Source organism: Dasypus novemcinctus, chromosome 9 (assembly GCF_030445035.2).
Source record: "Dasypus novemcinctus isolate mDasNov1 chromosome 9, mDasNov1.1.hap2, whole genome shotgun sequence".
Classification (NCBI taxonomy): Eukaryota; Metazoa; Chordata; class Mammalia; order Cingulata; family Dasypodidae; genus Dasypus; species Dasypus novemcinctus.
The window spans coordinates 86298658-86315941 of record NC_080681.1 but is presented as its reverse complement, the minus strand read 5'-3'; the positions used below and the strand labels follow the sequence as shown (position 1 = coordinate 86315941).

Here is a 17284-nt window from a genome sequence, read left to right as displayed (position 1 = left end):
TTCTTAGTATGACTTGTAATTTTTTTTGCTGGTGTCTAGGCATCTGTTTATCTTGATGGACTTATTCAGTTCATTAGCTTCTCTTTCCACTCTAGGCTTTTATTTTATTTTGTTTTCTGTTAAGGGCCCTCTTTAACACTTGGTTCTGCTTACTCTAAATCCTTATAGTTGTTCATGTTCCTCTGAAAAAATATGACCATAAAAATATAAAGAAAGAAGAAGAGAAAAAGAATAATAAAAAAGAATGGAAAGGAACCATAAAAGAGCCATGAAGAAACACTTATAAGAATGAAAACTCATTAAAAAGAATAAGAATTTAAAAAGTGGAAGAAGAAGAAGAAGAAAACAAACAGGAGTAAAATAAATAAAATATAAAACTGAAAAGATGAGAGAAGAAGAAAGAAAATGAAGACCAAACAGAGAAAATAGAATGAAAGAAAAGCAAAGAATGAAGGAAAAAAAATGAAAAAAGAAAAGAAATAAAGGAAATAAGGGGAAAAAAGGAAAAAAAGGAAATAAAGGAAAAAAGAAACAGGAGAAAGAGGCCTCCCCTTCAGGCCACTAGCAACTGTCTCAGGCTACCAGTGCTCACAAGTCAGTCTCCCTGTGGCCTGCCCTCCACAGGTAAGATACCCAGATGTAGAGAAAAAAAATAAAGAATTTTTTGAAATAATAAAAATTTAAAAAACCTAAAAAATAATCTCAGTCTAAGTGCCCTGTAATAAGGTTGCTTGTCCCACATCTCCCCCTCTCCCAGGAGTCAGCTGGGTGACTGACAACCTGCTGGGTGGCTCTCTCACTCCCTTCTCTTCTGGGCCAGGTGGGCACCTGACCCCAGCTGTGTTTCCTGGCTCCTTTCTCACCCAGGCTGTTGGGTGCCTATCAGTCACTTCCTCACTGACCCAGTTCCTCTCTCTTCCAGGGTTGGTGGGTGTGACAGCCTGCCTAATCAGTACCTCTTCCCCTTTCCCTGGAGTCACTTCAGTGCTGATTGGCATCTCTCTATTTCTTAGAACTGGCTGAGATTCAGTCTGCCTTCCCTATCTGCCCTTCCCCCACTTCTCTCTCCTGAGCTGGCTTGATGCCAGTTCCCAGGCCTGTTTTTCCCACAGCTCTCCCACCTTGAGAGCCTGCTGGGTGCCAGGATGCACCCCTAGTTGCCCAGTGGCTTTTCTCACTCTTGGAACTGGCTGAGCACTGGTCTTCAGCCAAATTACTTCCCCAGCTTCCTTCTATGAACCAGCTGGTGCTGGCTTGCCTGCCCTATCTTCCACAGCTTCCCTCTCTTCCAGCCACCTGGGTCCTTCCTCACTAGCTGCACTCTTATTGCCCCCATAGTCCTGTGGCTTCTGCTGTAGTAGAGAAATCGGGTGTGCGCGGTATCGAAGGCCACGACATGAGAATACCGAGAAGGAAGTTGGTTTATTTCGACCGGCCGGGCTCGGCGGACTCTTGTCCTAATAAAAACCGAGCCCTGAACAGCCTTTTCCAGACCCTTTTATACAGAGGATATAGGATTAGGAAGACTAACAGTGATGGTAAACAGACCTTTGGTTAGGTTCTTCAGTGTTTGATCTTAGTATCAGATAGGTTATTTCCTCCAGGTGAGTTACATATTCTCCACATCCAAGCCAGTTTGGATTAGCATATCTTCCACATCGTCTGGAGGCAGCCCTGAATACACACTCAGTCTCACATCCCTTCTGAACATTCAAAGACTGTAGGGCCTATATTACTTATTTGGCCATCTTGGAGACTAGGTACTCTTGGAAATAATTTTGATTTAATGCACAGGCTATATCATATTCCCCCCTTTGAGGCCAAGCTTAAGTTATTAAGCTTCAGCATCACTATTGTCTGAGTCCCTCTGGACTGGCTGGTATGTATATAGAGCCATGAGATGGGCAGTTGTTTGCCTTTTTACTACACCATTTATTAGGGTGCGCATTCTGCTTATGATGAAAGGAAGGAGGCATGGAAGGATGGTGCATGCTCCTCTGAAGAGGGCAACTATTCCAAATAGAAGCTTGAAATTGTCTACTATTGACTGCCAGCTTCCAAAGGGGTTATTTATATTCCAACCATTCCAGGTTTGCACTGGGACATGAGCAATTTTTACTGTATTGCTTGTAATTTCATCAATAACCTTTCCAGTGTTATCTAATTCAAGGCAGCAGTTAGAGAGATTGAATTTTCCACAAACTCCCCCTTTAGCTGCCATGAGATAGTCTAGGGCAAGATGGTTTTGATAGATAGCATTCCTGAATTTAGTTTGCTCTTGGGCTAGTAAGCTCAGTGCATGGGCAGTTTCATTAGTTATTATTTCTACCACTGCTTGTAGGCGGATGATTCAGTTTAGCATATAGGTAGGGGTTTGGTAACCCCACATGCCATCCTCTGCCCAAGTTGCTGGCCCATAGTATTGGATTATGCACTCAGGGGGCCATTCTTCACCTCCCCAGGTAATGACAGCCCTTTTTTCCCTTATGTTTTGATACATTGGCTGGCTTAGCTCTTTCCCTTCTGTTAGGGGAATGAGGAAGAAGGAGGGTTAAGGTTAGAAGTAGGAAAAGCAGCCGAAGGGGCATTGCAGTGGACTAATCCGGATTCCTAATCTTCGGCTGTGCGTAGACCAATCAGCTTCCAGGGTGTGACTGGAGCAGGGCTCGGTGTTCCCTCCTCAATCTTCAGCTGTGTGTAGACCAGTCAGCGTCCAGGGTGTGACTGGAGCAGGGCTCGGTGTTCCCCTTTTTCGCAAGATGAGTTTGGTTGGGCTGTGGGTATCTGGAATACAGGCTCAGGACTCTGGGGCAGTTCGCTTGACTTGGCTATGGTGTATCCACGGGATGATTTCAGCTACCTTAACTGCAGTGGGGGTGGATAAAATGACAAGATAGGGCCCTCGCCATCGAGGAGTTAGTGGAGCTGACTTCCAGTCCTTGACCCAGACTGCATCTCCTGGCTTGTACAGGTGTACAGAGCTGCTTAAGCTAATGGGGGCCCTTTATTGGACCCAGTGATGCAGGTTATGTAGGGTTTTTCCTAAGCTTATCATCTGCTGAGCTATTGATAAGTTCCCTCTTTCTCTAAGATCCCCCTCTAGATTTCTGATTAAGGGAGGAGGCCTCCCAAAGAGGATTTCATAAGGAGTTAGGCTTAGTTTTTGGCTTGGGCTGGCTCGAATTTGTAGGAGAGCACTTGGAAGTACTTGCACCCATGTTAGCCCAGTTTCTTGGCAAATCTTGGCAATATAAGTCTTTATTGTATGATTCATTCGCTCTACCTTTCCTGAGCTCTGAGGATGGTAAGCGGCGTGCAGTTTCCATTGGATGCGCAGTGCCTTTGCAATCTTTTGAGTGATTTCAGAGACAAAGGCTGGTCCGTTGTCAGAGCCAATTGAGAGCGGTAGCCCATAGCGAGGGATAATTTCCCTGAGGAGAACCTTGGCTACTTCTTCAGCTTTTCTGTTCGAGTGGGGAAGGCTTCCACCCAGCCAGAAAATGTGCAAACAAGGACTAGGAGATATTTATAGCCTCCAGATCATGGCATTTCAGTGAAATCAACTACTAGATCTTCGAGGGGCATACTACCAATTCTCTGGACCCCTGGGGCTGTTGTGGGCCCCCGGCGAGGGTTATTCTTTGCACATGTCACACATCGTTGGCATACAGCATGGGTGATAGTGACTAGTCTTGGGATGTAAAAGAATCTTTCTAACACTTCCTTAAGATGAGTTTTTCCCAAGTGTGTGTTCTCATGGTAGTCTTGAACTATGGCTGCTGCTAATATTTGTGGCACAACTATTCTGTGACCAGGCAATGTCCACCATCCATTTTCCCTTTGTGTCCCACCCTCAGAGAGTATCCACTCTCTCTCAGCTTGAGTATATTGTGGCTCTTGGTGACTCAAGGGCTGCGGGGCAAGAACAGGCAGTGTATACTGGATGTTCTGATAATTAAGGGGTTGAGGAATGAGAGCAGTGGCCAGGTTTTCAGATAGGGATCCCTCCCATGCCACTCTTTTTGCTTCAGCATCTGCCCTCTGATTTCCCTGGGCAATGGGGCTGTGGCTTGTCTGGTGTCCCTTACAGTGCATTACAGCTACTTTGGCAGGCTCCCAAACTGCATCTAGTAGCTCCAGAATCTGTGTGCCGTATTTAATGCTCTTGCCTCCCGAGTTAATGAGTCCCTTTTGTTTATATAAGGCTCCATGCGCATGCAGGGTAAGAAAGGCATATTTGGAGTCTGTGTAGATGTTAACCTTGGCTCTGGCTGCAAGTTGCAAGGCTCGGGTGAGGGCAATGAGTTCAGCTTTTTGTGCTGATGTGTTATTTGGGAGGCGCTGCGCCTCTACTGTGGTCTCAGATGTTACTACAGCATATCCTGCTCGTTGATTGCTGCCCTGCATAAAGCTACTCCCATCTGTAAAAAAACTCCATGTCAGGATTTGCCAATGGCTGGTCTGGAAGGTTTGGCGGGCTGGAATATACTTCTTGCAATGTTTCCAGGCAGTTATGGGCTGGAACCCCTGGCTCTACGGGTAGCAGGGTGGCTGGATTTAGGGTTTTTACAAGTTCCAGCTGGATGGATGGGTTTTCACATAATAGGGTCTGATATTTAACCAGGCGGCTGTTAGTAAGCCAATGTGTTCCTTTGGCTTCTAGGATTGTGACTACTGCATGTGGAACCCGGACAATAATAGGCTGCCCAAGAGTTAATTTTATAGCTTTTACTGTAAGCACGGCTGCAGCCGCTACAGCTTGCAAACATGAAGGCCATCCCTGGGCTACAGTGTCCAGTTGTTTAGATAAATACGCTACAGGTCTTTGCCAGGAACCGAGGTATTGAGTGAGTACTCCTACTGCTATGCTTTGGCGGTTGTGAACATAGAGGTAGAACGGCTTACTGAGGTCTGGAAGTCTGAGACTCGGTGCTCCCATTAGAGCTTGTTTGAGAGCAGTGAAAACATTTTTCTGTGGGCTTTCCCAGAGCAGGGGACCCCTATCTCCCCCCTTTGTGGCTTCATATAAAGGGCGCATGAGGACCCCAAAATTGGGGATCCAATTGCGGCAGAATCCAGCTGCCCCAAGGAACTCTCGCAGCTTCCGGCGAGAATTGGGCTCAGGCAGACTACAGATCGCTTCCTTTCTTTCAAGTCCTAATTCACGGCGCCCCTGTATTATTTTGTAACCTAGATATTTGATCTGAGGTAGGCAGATTTGGGCCTTTTTCTTAGACATCCGATAGCCCTTCTGCTATAGATGTTTTAAAAGAGCATGGGTTCCACCAGCACAGTCCTGATAGGTGGAACTTCTGAGAATGAGGTCATCTACATACTGGAGAAGAAAACAGTTATGGCTTTCTGCCTTAAAGGATTTGAGATCGCTGGCCAGGGCTTGTCCAAAAATAGTGGGTGCATTTTTAAATCCCTGAGGCAATCGCATCCATGTCAGCTGCTGCCTTTCACCTGAATTTGGATTTTCCCATGTAAAGGCAAAAATTGGCTGACTCCTTGGTGCTACCCTAATGCAGAAGAAAGCATCCTTAAGATCTAGGCATGAAAAGTAGATTGCTGATGCGGGTATTAAGCTGAGCAGAGTATAAGGATAGAAACTGCAGAATGAAGGGCTACTACTGCCAAATTAACTGCTCGTAAATCCTGGACTGGGCGGTAATCTCCATCAGGCTTTTTAACTGGGAAGAGAGGGGTGTTCCACAGAGACTGGCACGGCTTCAATATGCCCTCACTCAGCAATTTCTGAATATGTAGCTGGACCCTTTCTTGCGCTTCGCGTGGAACTGGATACTGCCTTATGCTTATTGGACTGGCTGTAGGCTTTATTTCATTAATAATTGGAGGAATGTCGTGGGCCATCCCCATCGGGTTCCCCTCTGCCCATACTTCAGGCACATCTTCAAAGGGGAGCTGTATGGCCATGGATTTTCCAGTTTCACTGAGGCAAAATAGTCTCCATTCCTCCTGCAGAGGAAGGGTTAGCGCTACCTTCGGAAGGTCTTGTGGCCCCAAGGTAAGTGTGGATTGCCCTGTGGCACTAAAGGTAATTTGAGCCTGTAGTTTTGACAGCAGGTCTCGACCCAGGAGGGGGACTGGGCACTCCGGAAGATAGAGGAATTCGTGAGTGACCTCCCTTTCCCCAATGTTGCAGGTCCTGGCTTGAAGGAAAGGCCGTTGGGCACTTTTGCCAGTTGCCCCTACGATAGTGGCTTGTCTTTTTGATAGAGGCCTAACTGGCTTGGTCATTACAGAATGTTGAGCCCCAGTGTCAACCATCATCTGTATGGTGCAGCCCCCAATTTGAACTCCGACCATAGGCTCCTCGGGGCCAAGGGAATAGGAGCCCGGTCTGTCCTAATAATCTCTATCAGAGTCCTCCATTCCTGCCAGCCCAATGATCTGATTTGCAAGTTTCTTCTCTGAACCTTTACGGTCCCAGCGTTTGGGTCGTGATACCCCACTGGCCTTTCTGGCTAATGCTTTGGCTGTAGAGGCCGGGTCAAGTGGCCAGCTAGGACACTCTCGCTTCCAACGTCCATCCTCCTTGCAGTATGCACACTGATTTCGCCCTAGACGTGGGCCTTTCCCTCTCCTTGGGGCTGGGGCTTGCCAAGTTACCTTCCTTGTCATAGGAATGGACTTTTCCACTATGGCTTCCACCAGAAAATCTGCCTTTTTCCTCATCTTCCTAATTTCCTCCCTTTTTTGTTTCTTCATCACGGTTGACATAAACCTTAGGTAGCTACTTCCATGAGCTGAGAGATATTCATTCCAGCAAACCCATCTAATTTCTGCAGCTTTCTCCAGATGTCAGCCTGTGACTGGGCAACAAATGCTGCATTTACCATTGTTTGGATCTCAGGAGCATCTGGGTTAAAGGGCGTGTATACACGGAATGCCTCACACAGTCTCTCATAGAATTGAGCAGGACTCTCATCTAGAGCCTGTAGAATTTGACTGGTCTTTGCCATATTCACTGTCTTGTGGCTCCCCGCCTGGAATCCTTCAACTAATGCCCTAGTTTGTCTCTAGTCGGTTGAGCCCTACGGCGCTATTTGGATCCCACCGGGGGTCCTCCTCTGGGAACTGCAAGCGGGCATATTGATCACTGTCCAAAGTTCCCTCAGGTGGGTGCTCTCTAAGCCAGGTTAGCGCTCCCTGTGTGACCCGCATTCTCTCCTCAAAGTTCAATAAAGTCATTATAAGTTGTTTACAATCAGCCCAGGTGGGTCTGTGGGTCTGTATGATGGACTGGAAAAGGTCTGTCATGGCCTGAGGCTTCTCCGAAAATGGTGGGGTGTGGCTTTCCAGTTAAAGAGATCTGTTTTTGTAAAGGGCTGATAGATGAATGTCCGGCTTCCCCCCTGAACCTGGCCATCTGCATCGTAAAAGATTGGGGCCCGGGTTTCACCAGAGCAGGAACTGGAAAGCAGCCTTTTTCATTGCTCCCTCTGCCCCCGGGGCTCCCTGTGGTTTGAGCTGTAATCTCTTAGTATCTCCTCCCTGACCGATGGGAATTGCAGCTACATTGCTAGCATCAACCGGCTGTAAAGGCAGCTGGTCTGCATTTTCCCTTGCTGAAGGTGCCAAGGACCGCTGCGGAGACGGAGACGGTAAAAGCTGCTGTGGGGATGGCGTAGGGCTCTTAGGTGCAGATGGCAATAAAGGCAACTGCGGGGATAGTATAGGTGCCCTCTCTGATGGTGATAAAAGCAGCGGTGGGGATGGTGTGGATATCGCACTTTCCTGTGCAGATGACGACTGTGGGTCACTGCTTAGGGAGACTAGCTCATTTTCACTCCTTAGTATCGCTGGGGCGGGAGTCATTGCATAAGGTGGAGGAAATTCAAATTCATCTGGCTCTTCCAAAACGGGCGGATTAGCATTGGACTTGGGACGCACTTCCTCTGTGCCCTTTGCACGGTGATTGTTTGGTCTGGTCCCTGGGACGGCACTCCTCGGTTTCTGTATTAAGCAAATTCTAGCTTCCTTAGTCATGCACTTCCTTAACCAAGGCGGGTTTTGGCTCACAGCGTTTTTCTAAGCATCAATGTAGGGGAATTGGTCTGGATGCCCTGGATTTCCAGTCACTGCGTTGTGGACTCTACGGATGATCCGGGGATCCAAAGTGCCCTCCTGGGGCCAGCCCACGCCGAAAGTTGGCCATTCTAACTCACAAAGCATCCTAAGCTTTCCTGGCTGAAACCTTATGCCGTACATCTCTCCCTGGAATGCACGGGGGAAGTTTTCCAGCATACATCCTAACGGGGTTTTACTGTGTGTGTTTCCCATTTCCACCCTGTGCCGATGGTGTACAACAGTCACTCAAGCCTTTGGCTTCGTCCGTCTCCGGCCGCGTCCCTCGCGGGAACTTTCGGTGCCTCTTTACCTTAGCGGATCGGTATAAGCCCCCGATATGGAAGAGGGTCCCTTTGCAGGGACCCCCCAGACCGCCCTTGATAGTATGAGGTCACCACGGAACCGCGGATCGGGACGCCGCACTCGCGCCGCAGAAGCAATTTTCTGCGTCTCACTCAGTCGCCACAAGCACACGCACACAGCCACCCCCCTTTCCTTTCTTCGGACCTGGAGAGGAGATGGCTTCCTCCTGTATTCTCAGGAGTACTAGGGCCTCCTCTTTGAGAGTTGATCAGACTCCCTCCTAATTTCAGAATTAGGCCTTCCCTGCACTATGCCCCCGGGGATCTTACCAATCCGACGTGTGGAGCTCCTTGCTTCGTTCTCAGGGTCTCTTAAACCTCCCGGTGTCCCCGGCTCCTCCAGAAGGGCTCCAGCGAAAACCGCAACCTCTTTCTGGACTCAAATGGGGTGTCCAGGGGCGCCCAGGGCTGGGCTTCGCCCGGGCCCTCCCGGCTTCCCCGGAGACGTCCGGTAGGGGCAAACAACTGTTGCCGCCTCTGACCTTCTCAGCGCGTCCCGGCGGAGTCGCCAAAAATGTAGTAGAGAAATCGGGTGTGCGCGGTATCGAAGGCCAGGACATGAGAATACCAAGAAGGAAGTTGGTTTATTTCGATTGGCCAGGCTCAGCGGACTCTTGTCCTAATAAAAACTGAGCCCCGAACAGCCTTTTCCAGACCCTTTTATACAGAGGATATAGGATTAGGAAGACTAACAGTGATGGTAAACAGACCTTTGGTTAGGTTCTTCAGTGTTTGATCTTAGTATCAGATAGGTTATTTCCTCCAGGTGAGTTACATATTCTCCACATCCAAGCCAGTTTGGATTAGCATATCTTCCACATCGTCTGGAGGCAGCCCTGAATACACGCTCAGTCTCACATCCCTTCTGAACATTCAAAGACTGTAGGGCCTATATTACTTATTTGGCCATCTTGGAGACTAGGTATTCTTGGAAATAATTTAGATTTAATGCACAGGCTATATCACTGCCAGGTAAATCTGCCTACCTTCCCACAGTTTCTGGAGGAGGAGTGCAGCCTGCTCTTCCCTACTTCACCATCTTGGATCTCTGCTATTTTCATTTTTAACAATTCCTTTTTGTTTTTGTTCCTCAGCCTGACTCATTTCAAGTGTTTTGTCTTTGAGTTCACTGATTCTTTCTTCTGCCAGCTTTAATCTGTTCTTGAGGCTCCCTCGGCATTTTTCATCTCAGTTATTGTAGTCTTCAACTCCAGTAGTTCTGTTTGGTTCCTTTTTAAAATTTCTCTTCACTAAGACTCTCATAATGCTCCTTCATAGTTTCTTTATATCCTTTAGTTCTTTCTCTATATTTTCCTTTATCTCCTTGAGCATTTTTTTGGTAAATAATTTAATGAAAGAATGCCCAAATTCCTTTAAACACAATATTTCAAGTGACCATATTTTTGTCTGAAGTACAGATCTGAAATGTTACAAATTATACCCCAATATTAAACATAAATTAAGCAAACAGAATGAGAAAAAAATTCCCCTGACTTAACCTCCCTTCCACTCATTCCCCTCTCTCACTCACTTGCTTGAAATTATTTCTGTTTAAGACACCTAGTTAAATCTTTATCAGACAAGGTGGGGGGAAAAGGTCTATTGACAATAGGCTGACACTTGCCATGGGCCTTGGTAGGGCACTGTGCCCTCAGAGCAACCTGCTTTCTGCTGGGAGCCAGTCTGTTTTAGTCCATCCAGCTCAGATGAAGTGGCACCTAGTAGTTACTGACCTTTGAGTGTGGAGAGAAAAGTAAAGTAGAAAACTGTTTTCTTTTAGAGAGAAAGCAGAGGGAAGGCCAGCCTACAGCTCAGGAGCACTTCCGGCACCAGGCTGAGCAGGGCCTCCTAGATGTCCACATGTCCACAGCAGCTCACCTCCTTGAACCTCTTGCCTCTGTCATTGTGGCCGTAGCTACCAAAGAGGTCTCATGGAGAGCAAGAAGTGTAGGGAACTGGAGGTCTGAGACAGACAGACTGTGAGACATGCAATATGGCCATTATTGACTTTATTGGCCTGCTGGCTTTCAGCAGGACTAGCTTTAAGAAGAGGGGTAATATTGTCCAAGAAATAGGTGGGAGGGAGGGGCAACATACGAATATGGGAGAGTGTCAGAAGTTCGTTGAGAACTAAATGTTGAGTAAAACGTATCAAAGTATAAGTAGGAGGGTTACCTGGTTAGGACGCTCAGGGGGTATGGTCTGATGCGTGACGGACTCCGGACGGAATAGCTGAAGGCTCATTTTGCCAAGGTGGGTTCTACCATTGGGTGGGGTGGACCCATATCCTGGGGAAGACTAATGCCGTCGAATAGAGAGAACTGTATCTCTCGTGAGAAAGGACGGCTCCCAGGGCATTAGATTGGCAGGCGTTGTGGGCCCTAAGGGGAGGGGAAAATGGAGGTGCAATGGATAGAACAAAGGTAAATAAGGGGGCAAAAGAGGAGTTATGTGAGAGTACACAAGGATGAATATAAAACAGCTAATATTACACCAAAAACATATAGGGGACGACAGACTAATAATGAAAACCATAAGACAAAACATAGGATAACTAAAAAATTTAGAAAACTGTACAACCTAAAGTATGGACCACATAGTAAGCACAAATGTTACCTTGTTTGAAAACTATAGTTTCGGAATCTGTACATCAGTTTCAGGAAATATGATATGAATAAGTTAAAAGATTATTGCTGTGGAAGGGAAAAGGTTTTATGGTGGATCTGGGGAAATACTGTATATTGTATATATGAATTTTGGTGATCTAAGACTCTTCTGAAGCTGACATTATGTTGGGATTCACTTTACGGGAAGTTTTGGATCACAGAGTGGTTCAACAATGGCAGCGGAGGAATACTGATATGGGATGTTATTGACAGGATATATATGGTTGACAGGGAGTTATACAGGGCATATGCCCAGAGTATATGGTAATGTCTATATATATTCATAGTGGAAACAATTAAAAACAACAGCTGGGGGGGTACTGGGCTCCTGGCCGGGGGGTCACTGTTGTGGGCCCTGGGAGAGCAGCGGCAATCCTCCAGGTGCAACGGCAAGAACCAGGAAGGAAGGAGGGCCCAACAGTGGGCTCTTGATACTAATGGCTACACTTTTGAGCCTATACACCTCCAATAAGAACAAGGCCTAGAGTAGCATTGTGCCTGGGGGTTTCCTCCTGACAGCCTTCATGTTACTCAAATGTGGCCATTCTCACAGCCAAACTCAGCGTGTAGATGTGATGCATTCCCCCCAGCGTGGGACACGACACCCGGGGATGAGCCTCCCTGGCACCGAGGGATCACTACCACATACCAGCTGAAGAAGCAACTAGAAAATGACCTTGAATTAAAGATTCAATACGGAACAGCAGAATATACCTGTCTACATATAATAACATGACTTCGGGAAGCGGTTTGACCTAATGTAAGGGGGAAATGGAAAGGAGAAATGAGATTATAAGGCTGTGAGTCTCTAAAAAAGAGTCTGGAGGTTGTCAGAAGGAATACCCCTATGTACAACTGAACAGAGTCTAAGAGACAGATAAGGTAGATACGACCCCAGGTATTGGTTCTTTTGAGGGATAAAGAGACCCACGGGTTCTATGGTCATGGCAGAAGGGGTTCACTGCCATGACAGATGGCCCTTCTTTGGAGCTGGTGTTTCTGCGTGATGGAATTGGACTCAGAGGGGATCTCTTTTCACAAGACTTGCATGCTACTTTATTGGAATTGTAGTTGGTGCTGGGTTTAAGATATATGTAGGGGATTTGAATCTCTGGACTGATAATATGACACCCAGGCCCAGAGCCTCAACAGACTTCAGCTCCTACACTTTGACTTATTGGACTTACTCCACTCAGCTAACATGGAGTTGAAGAAGGTCAACCACCACAATATGGAGCCTAGAGTGTCTACAACTAGAAGCGGGAGGAGTGCATCCAGTACCCATGTGGAATCTAAGCCCTCACTTGACATAGGTGTGCAATGGACACAACCAATCCAATGTCCACAGAGAAAATGTGGAATGGGTGTGGGAACGGTAGCCATGGGGGCTGCTGGGTGTGGGGAACGGGAGGAAGAGATGAGATGTGGAGGCATTTTCGGGACGTGGAGTTGTCCTGGATAGTGCTTCATGGACAATTACGGGACACTGTAGATCCCCCCAGGGCCCACTGGATGGAACGTGAGAGAGTCTGGGCTATGATGTGGACCATTGACTATGGGGTGCAGTGATGCTCAGAGATGAACTTACCAGGTGCAATGGATGTGTCATGATGATGGGAGAGAGTGTTGCTGTGGGGGGAGTGGGGGCGGGGGCGGTGGGGTTGAATGGGACCTCATATTTTTTTTTAAATGTAATTAAAAAAATAAATAAATAATTAAAAAAAAAAAAAGAACACTTTTTATTGAGAGACACCCTGCTGGTTTGGGAGCATCATGGAATGCTGAGGTTTACTGAAGTGTAATAAGAATGACCCAAAGAACAGCTGTCCATCCCCAAGTCCATGAGAACCTGGTGAACTGTGGAGGTTTTGTATCTGTGCACATATACATACATATGGGAAGCTTAATACAACTGCTTTCATTACTCTGTAGTCATAACCTATATATAATCACCATTAAAATTCACTGATTTCCAGTACCCAATTTTAGAAGGCTCTGGCATTTTTAAAGCACGGTGAGGAGTTATAGACCTTAAGGTAAATTTCAGGATGGGATAAAACTGACATTACTCGCTGCCTAATACAAGCACTAAGTTCTATGTAGTCCTATCTGAAAGGAAAGGATTTCACTCACAAGTACTGTCACTCAATATCTTAACAAGAAACTAAGGCTTCTTTTGAAGGTTTTGGCATTCTCTGTTCCCTGGAAGGGTTTCTGATTGGTATAAGGAGAGGACAGTGAACGGTCCAAGGTGGATCAACAGTTCCTAGATGGGCCAAGAGGAATCCTGTCCAGGCCAGAACCCAGAAACCAGAAGCTAAGAGCTACTGTCAGCCACTGGTTCTCCATCAAATCATGGCAGCACAGCCCTATCCCTTCCACCCCTTCCTCAATCTAAAGCCCAGCAGAGTAGAAGTTCTTCTGGAGAAAGGAGACAGGAAGTAGACACAGATGAAGACCAAGCTGCTTCCCAAAGGCTTGATGCTCTAGGATACACCCAACAATATAGTTAGAGTGAGAAATTGATTTGGCACTATTTGAGGTAAGAATGGAACATCTTGGGAAAATCCAGGATGCCTACTTCAGAACTTTAACTTAAGAATAGGAAAGCACACCAGAATGCAGGTATATTCCCCTCTTAAAAATCTAGATGGATATTTTGGTTCTCAAGCTCCACCTAAAAACTTTTTAAAAACTTTAACTGTTTAGTATAGTGCACATGATAAGTAGACTTTAAAAGAGACTCTACATCTCACATGAGTTAAGAAATCATTTAAAACCATCTTCACAGAACATGGTCAATGCTGGGTTTTTCTGTGATATCTGAGGTTAAATATGAAACAAAATTGTGTGTTTCACTCAACACATAACCAATCAAACTGCATGCACATCTACAGGTTTATGTAAAATCCCTGATAAACCTGTATTTGACCTTTCAGAGAAGGGTATTTAGGGCTACTGGCTCAGCCTATATACTCCACCAAGGACAAAAACAACAATTTTTCTACTTCAGTAAAATTATGGGCAGAAATTATATAATGTAAAATAGAGATCCTTCTACAAGGTTTGAGATTTAGAAGAAGGGAAAACAGAAAACTTAAAATTGCGATGAAGCCAAAATAATTCCACCTGTGAAATCCTGAGATGAACTGTAGACCCTAAACATATGTATTTGGATCCAGGTTTGCCAGGACACTTCAGCCTGCTTCTAAACAGCTCATCATCAGCTTCCTGATGTATTCATAGAACAAAAACAGTGCCCCAGTGACAGGGAATGCATGAATCATAGTAGGCTTCAGTTCAGAATATAAGGCCATTATTCTTAGTTCATCTTTTGATCTCTGTGATTCAAAAAATGTTTGGCTCAACTCATAGCCACTGAAGAAGAAGAAAAAGCCCAGAACTTTTGAAGTAAAGTGCTGGAGAGACCATGGTAGAATCCCTTGGGCTCTTCACAACAGACCAAACTGTATTATGGCTTTTGGGCATCTTTTCGGATGTCCCCATTTCATACATGGTCTGTAGGCAGCACTGCAAGAGCTCAGTGGGACAGCACCAGCACAGCACAGGCAGAGGCTAAGGAGCCAGCAGTGGTGATCTGTAGGTCACTCAGCTTTGCCTACTTGTCCAGTCCAACCACCTTCCTCACTACCTGCTGGCAGAAACCATTGCACAGGAAGAAGATGGAGTTCTCAGCAATGTCGGCAATAAGCGCTGCCTGGTCCCCTTGTAGAAGGTGCACAAGCCCACCTGGGATTAGGTCCTGAGTCAGCAGTCGGTGAGCCCCCTGTACAGGCCAGGGAAGGTCTGCATCTTCACTTTCATCTTGTCAGATGGCTGCCCAGTCAGCACACATGCATGCCCCCTGAGTTCCCCACTGTGAGGTCGATGGCAGCTTGGTTAGTAGGATGGGACTTCATGTTCGCCCACTCGTCTCTTGGTTTCCAGGGAAAAGACCTCTCTGGAGATTATGATGGACACCTCACGCCCACCTCGCCGAGCACCTGGGTGGCTATGTATGACTTCACTGCCTCCTTTCAGTTCTCACTCCTGGCCTAGGGAGGCCACTTGACCCATGTTCTGGCTGAGGGCCACCCTTTGCCCCCACCCAGAGCACCCTGCAGCTGGGGGGGCTCCTTGAGCATTTTTAGTTCATTTATTTAAAGGCTTTGTTCTGTATGCCCACATTCTCATCTTTATTTGTTGGTATTTTCTGGATTTTTATCATTTTCCTTTGGGTGGACCATCATGTCCGATTTCTTTGTTTGTCTTGTAATCTTTTGTTGAACACTGTACATTTTAATATTTTAAAATGTTAACTCTGGGATTTAGTCCCTGAGATGTCTGTTTCTTGATTTTGTAACCAGATGATGATAAAATGGAGCTTTTCTCGACTGTCAGCTCTCATATCAGAAAGGTCTGTCCAAGGCGAATGTGGTGTGCATGGTTTTCCCTATCTCTCTGGGCTTCTGTCCTTTCCTGGACTTTTTCTTTTTTGTTATTGTTGTTTTGGAGTTTACCTGTTTATATGAGTTTGGTTGTCCCCTCGGTTTCCCAGGAAACAGACCTCCCTCTCCCAGGTGTTTGAAGCCAGCAGCACTTTGTTCCAGATTGTTCAAGCTGCTTTTGCCTGGAGGGCAAATTCTTGGAGGAGAATCATGCCAGAGAGGACTTTCCCATGTCAGTCTTTCTCTACCAAAACAGGGCCAGGCACCAACAAAGTGGGGGCACACTCGCTCCAAAGTGCATTGGGGAGTGGATCAGGAGGGAAACTGAGAGCTTCTCCAACAGCTCCCCAAGCTGAGCTTTCTTGGTCTGCCCAGAAAATGTAGCCCTTCAGCTAACTGTCCCCTGCAGCTCTGAGGAAGCATGGCATCTTTAAGTTTCCACTGCCACTGTCCCTGTCCTGGGAGGATTAAACCAATGGCGGCCACCATCTTTGTCTATGGTGGGATGAAACAATAGCTGCTGCTTCCTTTGTCTGGGTGGGTTGAAAGAATGGCTGCCCTCAAAACCTTGTCCCTAGGGATCCAAAGTCACTAATCAAAAGATGTGATCTTAGAACTTCCAGGAAGATGACAGACTAAAAGACATGGGACTCTCTTCTCTTCCAGAAAAATAATTAGAGGACAGGTTAAAATGGCCTGGAAAAAATCTTCTAGAGTTTAGGACACCTGTCAAAGGCTGAACACTGCCCAAAAGAGAGGGACAAAGGAGAAGAATTGCAATGGCAAAACTGTGAGTTAAAACCAGTAGCTGCTACTGTTGGCATGGCCCTCCTCCACTTAAGACACTTGAATTCTCAGGCCCCTAGGCTGGCTACAAACAAAGGGATCCACTGCTCCAGGAAAGGGGAAAGATAGGGACACAGCCTAAGGCCAACTCAGCTTTTGACCCACAAATTTATTCTGCTGTGTCCTGTGAGCCCTTTTAGGCTGGGTGGGGCTCTGCCATTCTTTGCCTTGGGAGCCAGCTGCGGACTAGAGAGATCTGTGGACTAGAGAGATCCAATGCTTTTGATCTCCCTCTCTACCTACCAGGACTGATTGTTGAGGATGCAGAGGGGAGTGGAAATGGGAAGGAGCAACCAGAGAAGGCTGGAGAACTCTCTGAGAAAGTTTAAATTACTAGGCTCTTAGCCTCCAGGTGGGACCTCTATCACATTTATTGGGTCTGTGTTGCAGCAAACACACTCTGACCAGGCACTGAACTGAAAGGGCTGCCAAAGAGCACCATTTGCTGACAGGCCAAGGAAGTGCATGTGAAAAAATTAAAAGTAAATAAGTAAGAGTGGCTTTTTCTGGCCTTTATAAACTTCCCCAAAGACCTAGGAAGGAGGTCTGCAACTCATTACTGGCTCCAGAGCCCAGTTTTGAGCCATTAACAGGTATAATCCCAAAGACACAGGTTGAACTTAAAATCACAGAACTGCAGTAATGCATAGCCTCCCATCACTAAATCCCTACAAAAGAGAGAGGAATTGAGCACCTGAGTAAACTACCTTCCTAATAAGATGCCTAAACAGCAGGAAAATTTACAAGTCACACAAATAAATTGGAAGACACAACCCAGGAAAAGGAATATATCAAAGCCCCAGAAAAGATGCAGGATTCGAGACAATTAATTAAAAATATGCACACAAATTTACAAAATTGAATTAAT

General features: G+C 46.4%; 1 pseudogene; it reads right to left on the bottom strand.

Annotated features, from left to right (window-relative positions):
• Nucleotides 1-14319: 14319 nt before the first annotated feature.
• On the bottom strand, nt 14320-15042 carry LOC101424929 (mitochondrial ornithine transporter 1-like; annotated as a pseudogene).
• Between the last annotated feature and the right edge of the window lie 2242 nt (nt 15043-17284).